Source organism: Camellia sinensis, unplaced genomic scaffold (assembly GCF_055761805.1).
Source record: "Camellia sinensis isolate YWXY unplaced genomic scaffold, ASM5576180v1 Unanchor4, whole genome shotgun sequence".
Classification (NCBI taxonomy): Eukaryota; Viridiplantae; Streptophyta; class Magnoliopsida; order Ericales; family Theaceae; genus Camellia; species Camellia sinensis.
This window is the reverse complement of record NW_028129277.1, coordinates 14,884,402-14,893,506: the sequence shown is the minus strand read 5'-3', so window position 1 is coordinate 14,893,506 and position 9,105 is coordinate 14,884,402.

The window sequence follows — 9,105 nt, the reverse complement described above, 5'->3', positions numbered from 1 at the left end:
CGTATTTACATATCTGCCACTGTGCAGGAGAATCCGTAAAGGTGTTCGAGTGTTCGAACCGTAATGCACAAGAAATGGTATGTAAACCGCGTATTTACATATCTGCCACTGTGCAGGAGAATCCGTATAGGTGTTCGAGTGCTAGAACCGTAATGCGCAAGAAATGGTATGTAAACCCCGTATTTACATATCTGCCACTGTGCAGGAGAATCCATATAGGTGTTCGAGTGTTCGAACCGTAAAGCGCAAGAAATGGTATGTAAACCCCGTCTTTACATATCTGCCACTGTGCAGGAGAATCCGTATAGGTGTTCGAGTGTTCGAACCGTAATGCGCAAGAAATGGTAAGTAAACCCCGTATTTACATATCTGCCACTGTGCAGGAGAATCCGTAAAGGTGTTCGACTGTTCGAACCGTAATGCGCAAGAAATGGTATGTAAACCCCGTATTTACATATCTGCCACTGTGCAGGAGAATCCGTATAGGTGTTCGAGTGTTCGAACCGTAATGCGCAAGAACTGGTATGTAAACCCCATATTTACATATCTGCCTCTGTGCAGGAGAATCCGTATAGGTGTTCGAGTGTTCGAACCGTAATGCGCAAGAAATGGTATGTAAACCCCGTATTTACATATCTGCCACTGTGCAGGAGAATCCGTATAGGTGTTCGAGTGTTCGAACCGTAATGCGCAAGAAATGGTATGTAAACCCCGTATTTACATATCTGCCACTGTGCAGGAGAATCCGTATAGGTGTTCGAGTGTTCGAACCGTAATGCGCAAGAAATGGTAAGTAAACGCCGTATTTACATATCTGCCACTGTGCAGGAGAATCCGTCAAGGTGTTCGAGTGTTCGAACCGTAATGCGCAAGAAATCGTATGTAAACCCCGTATTTACATATCTGCCACTGTGCAGGAGAATCCGTATAGCTGTTCGAGTGTTAGAACCGTAATGCGCAAGAAATGGTATGTAAACCCCGTATTTACATATCTGCCACTGTGCTGGAGAATCCGTATAGGTGTTCGAGTGTTCGAACCGTAATGCGCAAGAAATGGTACGGAAACCCCGTATTTACATATCTGCCACTGTGCAGGAGAATCCGTAGAGGTGTTCGAGTGTTAGAACCGTAATGCGCAAGAAATGGTACGGAAACCCTGTATTTACATATCTGCCTCTGTGCAGGAGAATCCGTAAAGGTGTTCGAGTGTTCGAACCGTAATGCGCAAGAAATGGTATGTAAACCCCGTATTTACATCTCTGCCACTGTGCAGGAGAATCCATATAGGTGTTCGAGTGTTCGAACCGTAAAGCGCAAGAAATGGTATGTAAACCCCGTATTTACATATCTGCCACTGTGCAAGAGAATCCGTATAGGTGTTCGAGTGTTCGAACCGTAATGCGCAAGAAATGGTAACTAAACGCCGTATTTACATATCTGCCACTGTGCAGGAGAATCCGTAAAGGTGTTCGAGTGTTCGAACCGTAATGCACAAGAAATGGTATGTAAACCGCGTATTTACATATCTGCCACTGTGCAGGAGAATCCGTATAGGTGTTCGAGTGCTAGAACCGTAATGCGCAAGAAATGGTATGTAAACCCCGTATTTACATATCTGCCACTGTGCAGGAGAATCCATATAGGTGTTCGAGTGTTCGAACCGTAAAGCGCAAGAAATGGTATGTAAACCCCGTCTTTACATATCTGCCACTGTGCAGGAGAATCCGTATAGGTGTTCGAGTGTTCGAACCGTAATGCGCAAGAAATGGTAAGTAAATCCCGTATTTACATATCTGCCACTGTGCAGGAGAATCCGTAAAGGTGTTCGAGTGTTCGAACCGTAATGCGCAAGAAATGGTATGTAAACCCCGTATTTACATATCTGCCACTGTGCAGGAGAATCCGTATAGGTGTTCGAGTGTTCGAACCGTAATGCGCAAGAACTGGTATGTAAACCCCATATTTACATATCTGCCTCTGTGCAGGAGAATCCGTATAGGTGTTCGAGTGTTCGAACCGTAATGCGCAAGAAATGGTATGTAAACCCCGTATTTACATATCTGCCACTGTGCAGGAGAATCCGTATAGGTGTTCGAGTGTTCGAACCGTAATGCGCAAGAAATGGTATGTAAACCCCGTATTTACATATCTGCCACTGTGCAGGAGAATCCGTATAGGTGTTCGAGTGTTCGAACCGTAATGCGCAAGAAATGGTAAGTAAACACCGTATTTACATATCTGCCACTGTGCAGGAGAATCCGTAAAGGTGTTCGAGTGTTCGAACCGTAATGCGCAAGAAATAGTATGTAAACCCCGTATTTACATATCTGCCACTGTGCAGGAGAATCCGTATAGCTGTTCGAGTGTTAGAACCGTAATGCGCAAGAAATGGTATGTAAACCCCGTATTTACATATCTGCCACTGTGCTGGAGAATCCGTATAGGTGTTCGAGTGTTCGAACCGTAATGCGCAAGAAATGGTACGGAAACCCCGTATTTACATATCTGCCACTGTGCAGGAGAATCCGTATAGGTGTTCGAGTGTTCGAACCGTAATGCGCAAGAAATGGTACGGAAACCCCGTATTTACATATCTGCCTCTGTGCAGGAGAATCCGTATAGGTGTTCAAGTGTTCGAACCGTAATGCGCAAGAAATGGTATGTAAACCCCGTATTTACATATCTGCCACTCTGCAGGAGAATCCATACAGGTGTTCGAGTGTTCGAACCGTAAAGCGCAAGGAATGGTATGTAAACCCCGTATTTACATATCTTCCACTGTGCATGAGAATCCGTATAGGTGTTCGAGTGTTCGAACCGTAATGCGCAAGAAATGGTAACTAAACGCCGTATTTACATATCTGCCACTGTGCAGGAGAATCCGTAAAGGTGTTCGAGTGTTCGAACCGTAATGCACAAGAAATGGTATGTAAACCCCGTATTTACATATCTGCCACTGTGCAGGAGAATCCGTATAGGTGTTCGAGTGTTTGAACCGTAATGCGCAAGAAATGGTATGTAAACCCCGTATTTACATATCTGCCACTGTGCAGGAGAATCCATATAGGTGTTCGAGTGTTCGAACCGTAAAGCGCAAGAAATGGTATGTAAACCCCGTCTTTACATATCTGCCACTGTGCAGAAGAATCCGTATAGGTGTTCGAGTGTTCGAACCGTAATGCGCAAGAAATGGTAAGTAAACCCCGTATTTACATATCTGCCACTGTGCAGGAGAATCCGTAAAGGTGTTCGAGTGTTCGAACCATAATGCGCAAGAAATGGTATGTAAACCCCGTATTTACATATCTGCCACTGTGCAGGAGAATCCGTATAGGTGTTCGAGTGTTCGAACCGTAATGCGCAAGAAATGGTATGTAAACCCCATATTTACATATCTGCCTCTGTGCAGGAGAATCCGTATAGGTGTTCGAGTGTTCGAACCGTAATGCGCAAGAAATGGTATGTAAACCCCGTATTTACATATCTGCCACTGTGCAGGAGAATCCGTATAGGTGTTCGAGTGTTCGAACCGTAATGCGCAAGAAATGGTATGTAAACCCCGTATTTACATATCTGCCACTGTGCAGGAGAATCCGTATAGGTGTTCGAGTGTTCGAACCGTAATGCGCAAGAAATGGTATGTAAACCCCGTATTTATATATCTGCCACTGTGCAGGAGAATCCATATAGGTGTTCGAGTGTTCGAACCGTAACGTGCAAGAAATGGTCTCGAAACCCCGTATTTACATATCTGCCACTGTGCAGGAGAATCCGTATAGGTGTTCGAGTGTTCGAACCGTAATGCGCAAGAAATGGTATGTAAACCCCGTATTTACATATCTGCCACTGTGCAGGAGAATCCGTATAGGTGTTCGAGTGTTCGAACCGTAATGCGCAAGAAATGGTAAGTAAACCCCGTATTTACATATTTGCCACTGTGCAGGAGAATCCGTAGAGGTGTTCGAGTGTTCGAACCGTAATGCGCAAGAAATGGTACGGAAACCCTGTATTTACATATCTGCCTCTGTGCAGGAGAATCCGTAAAGGTGTTCGAGTGTTCGAACCGTAATGCGCAAGAAATGGTATGTAAACCCCGTATTTACATCTCTGCCACTGTGCAGGAGAATCCATATAGGTGTTCGAGTGTTCGAACCGTAAAGCGCAAGAAATGGTATGTAAACCCCGTATTTACATATCTGCCACTGTGCAAGAGAATCCGTATAGGTGTTCGAGTGTTCGAACCGTAATGCGCAAGAAATGGTAACTAAACGCCGTATTTACATATCTGCCACTGTGCAGGAGAATCCGTAAAGGTGTTCGAGTGTTCGAACCGTAATGCACAAGAAATGGTATGTAAACCGCGTATTTACATATCTGCCACTGTGCAGGAGAATCCGTATAGGTGTTCGAGTGCTAGAACCGTAATGCGCAAGAAATGGTATGTAAACCCCGTATTTACATATCTGCCACTGTGCAGGAGAATCCATATAGGTGTTCGAGTGTTCGAACCGTAAAGCGCAAGAAATGGTATGTAAACCCCGTCTTTACATATCTGCCACTGTGCAGGAGAATCCGTATAGGTGTTCGAGTGTTCGAACCGTAATGCGCAAGAAATGGTAAGTAAATCCCGTATTTACATATCTGCCACTGTGCAGGAGAATCCGTAAAGGTGTTCGAGTGTTCGAACCGTAATGCGCAAGAAATGGTATGTAAACCCCGTATTTACATATCTGCCACTGTGCAGGAGAATCCGTATAGGTGTTCGAGTGTTCGAACCGTAATGCGCAAGAACTGGTATGTAAACCCCATATTTACATATCTGCCTCTGTGCAGGAGAATCCGTATAGGTGTTCGAGTGTTCGAACCGTAATGCGCAAGAAATGGTATGTAAACCCCGTATTTACATATCTGCCACTGTGCAGGAGAATCCGTATAGGTGTTCGAGTGTTCGAACCGTAATGCGCAAGAAATGGTATGTAAACCCCGTATTTACATATCTGCCACTGTGCAGGAGAATCCGTATAGGTGTTCGAGTGTTCGAACCGTAATGCGCAAGAAATGGTAAGTAAACGCCGTATTTACATATCTGCCACTGTGCAGGAGAATCCGTAAAGGTGTTCGAGTGTTCGAACCGTAATGCGCAAGAAATAGTATGTAAACCCCGTATTTACATATCTGCCACTGTGCAGGAGAATCCGTATAGCTGTTCGAGTGTTAGAACCGTAATGCGCAAGAAATGGTATGTAAACCCCGTATTTACATATCTGCCACTGTGCTGGAGAATCCGTATAGGTGTTCGAGTGTTCGAACCGTAATGCGCAAGAAATGGTACGGAAACCCCGTATTTACATATCTGCCACTGTGCAGGAGAATCCGTATAGGTGTTCGAGTGTTCGAACCGTAATGCGCAAGAAATGGTACGGAAACCCCGTATTTACATATCTGCCTCTGTGCAGTAGAATCCGTATAGGTGTTCAAGTGTTCGAACCGTAATGCGCAAGAAATGGTATGTAAACCCCGTATTTACATATCTGCCACTCTGCAGGAGAATCCATACAGGTGTTCGAGTGTTCGAACCGTAAAGCGCAAGGAATGGTATGTAAACCCCGTATTTACATATCTGCCACTTTGCATGAGAATCCGTATAGGTGTTCGAGTGTTCGAACCGTAATGCGCAAGAAATGGTAACTAAACGCCGTATTTACATATCTGCCACTGTGCAGGAGAATCCGTAAAGGTGTTCGAGTGTTCGAACCGTAATGCACAAGAAATGGTATGTAAACCCCGTATTTACATATCTGCCACTGTGCAGGAGAATCCGTATAGGTGTTCGAGTGTTTGAACCGTAATGCGCAAGAAATGGTATGTAAACCTCGTATTTACATATCTGCCACTGTGCAGGAGAATCCATATAGGTGTTCGAGTGTTCGAACCGTAAAGCGCAAGAAATGGTATGTAAACCCCGTCTTTACATATCTGCCACTGTGCAGGAGAATCCGTATAGGTGTTCGAGTGTTCGAACCGTAATGCGCAAGAAATGGTAAGTAAACCCCGTATTTACATATCTGCCACTGTGCAGGAGAATCCGTAAAGGTGTTCGAGTGTTCGAACCATAATGCGCAAGAAATGGTATGTAAACCCCGTATTTACATATCTGCCACTGTGCAGGAGAATCCGTATAGGTGTTCGAGTGTTCGAACCGTAATGCGCAAGAAATGGTATGTAAACCCCATATTTACATATCTGCCTCTGTGCAGGAGAATCCGTATAGGTGTTCGAGTGTTCGAACCGTAATGCGCAAGAAATGGTATGTAAACCCCGTATTTACATATCTGCCACTGTGCAGGAGAATCCGTATAGGTGTTCGAGTGTTCGAACCGTAATGCGCAAGAAATGGTATGTAAACCCCGTATTTACATATCTGCCACTGTGCAGGAGAATCCGTATAGGTGTTCGAGTGTTCGAACCGTAATGCGCAAGAAATGGTATGTAAACCCCGTATTTATATATCTGCCACTGTGTAGGAGAATCCATATAGGTGTTCGAGTGTTCGAACCGTAACGTGCAAGAAATGGTCTCGAAACCCCGTATTTACATATCTGCCACTGTGCAGGAGAATCCGTATAGGTGTTCGAGTGTTCGAACCGTAATGCGCAAGAAATGGTATGTAAACCCCGTATTTACATATCTGCCACTGTGCAGGAGAATCCGTATAGGTGTTCGAGTGTTCGAACCGTAATGCGCAAGAAATGGTAAGTAAACCCCGTATTTACATATCTGCCACTGTGCAGGAGAATCCGTAAAGGTGTTCGAGTGTTCGAACCGTAATGCGCAAGAAATGGTATGTAAACCCCGTATTTACATATCTGCCACTGTGCAGGAGAATCCGTATAGGTGTTCGAGTGTTCGAACCGTAATGCGCAAGAAATGGTATGTAAACCCCGTATTTATATATCTGCCACTGTGCAGGAGAATCCATATAGGTGTTCGAGTGTTCGAACCGTAACGTGCAAGAAATGGTCTCGAAACCCCGTATTTACATATCTGCCACTGTGCAGGAGAATCCGTATAGGTGTTCGAGTGTTCGAACCGTAATGCGCAAGAAATGGTATGTAAACCCCGTATTTACATATCTGCCACTGTGCAGGAGAATCCGTATAGGTGTTCGAGTGTTCGAACCGTATTGCTCAAGAAATGGTACGGAAACCCCGTATTTACAAATCTGCCACTGTGCAGGAGAATCCGTATAGCTGTTCGAGTGTTCGAACCGTAATGCGCAAGAAATGGTATGTAAACCCCGTATTTACATATCTGCCACTGTGCAGGAGAATCCGTATAGGTGTTCGAGTGTTCGAACCGTAATGCGCAAGAAATGGTAAGTAAACGCCGTATTTACATATCTGCCACTGTGCAGGAGAATCCGTAAAGGTGTTCGAGTGTTCGAACCGTAATGCGCAAGAAATGGTATGTAAACCCCGTATTTACATATCTGCCACTGTGTAGGAGAATCCGTATAGCTGTTCGAGTGTTAGAACCGTAATGCGCAAGAAATGGTATGTAAACCCCGTATTTACATATCTGCCACTGTGCTGGAGAATCCGTACAGGTGTTCGAGTGTTCGAACCGTAATGCGCAAGAAATGGTACGGAAACCCCGTATTTACATATCTGCCACTGTGCAGGAGAATCCGTAGAGGTGTTCGAGTGTTCGAACCGTAATGCGCAAGAAATGGTACGGAAACCCTGCATTTACATATCTGCCTCTGTGCAGGAGAATCCGTAAAGGTGTTCGAGTGTTCGAACCGTAATGCGCACGAAATGGTATGTAAACCCCGTAGTTACATCTCTGCCACTGTGCAGGAGAATCCATATAGGTGTTCGAGTGTTCGAACCGTAAAGCGCAAGAAATGGTATGTAAACCCCGTATTTACATATCTGCCACTGTGCAAGAGAATCCGTATAGGTGTTCGAGTGTTCGAATCGTAATGCGCAAGAAATGGTAACTAAACGCCGTATTTACATATCTGCCACTGTGCAGGAGAATCCGTAAAGGTGTTCGAGTGTTCGAACCGTAATGCACAAGAAATGGTATGTAAACCGCGTATTTACATATCTGCCACTGTGCAGGAGAATCCGTATAGGTGTTCGAGTGCTAGAACCGTAATGCGCAAGAAATGGTATGTAAACCCCGTATTTACATATCTGCCACTGTGCAGGAGAATCCATATAGGTGTTCGAGTGTTCGAACCGTAAAGCGCAAGAAATGGTATGTAAACCCCGTCTTTACATATCTGCCACTGTGCAGGAGAATCCGTATAGGTGTTCGAGTGTTCGAACCGTAATGCGCAAGAAATGGTAAGTAAACCCCGTATTTACATATCTACCACTGTGCAGGAGAATCCGTAAAGGTGTTCGAGTGTTCGAACCGTAATGCGCAAGAAATGGTATGTAAACCCCGTATTTACATATCTGCCACTGTGCAGGAGAATCCGTATAGGTGTTCGAGTGTTCGAACCGTAATGCGCAAGAACTGGTATGTAAACCCCATATTTACATATCTGCCTCTGTGCAGGAGAATCCGTATAGGTGTTCGAGTGTTCGAACCGTAATGCGCAAGAAATGGTATGTAAACCCCGTATTTACATATCTGCCATTGTGCAGGAGAATCCGTATAGGTGTTCGAGTGTTCGAACCGTAATGCGCAAGAAATGGTATGTAAACCCCGTATTTACATATCTGCCACTGTGCAGGAGAATCCGTATAGGTGTTCGAGTGTTCGAACCGTAATGCGCAAGAAATGGTAAGTAAACGCCGTATTTACATATCTGCCACTGTGGAGGAGAATCCGTAAAGGTGTTCGAGTGTTCGAACCGTAATGCGCAAGAAATGGTATGTAAACCCCGTATTTACATATCTGCCACTGTGCAGGAGAATCCGTATAGCTGTTCGAGTGTTAGAACCGTAATGCGCAAGAAATGGTATGTAAACCCCGTATTTACATATCTGCCACTGTGCTGGAGAATCCGTATAGGTGTTCGAGTGTTCGAACCGTAATGCGCAAGAAATGGTACGGAAACCCCGTATTTACATATCTACCACTGTGCAG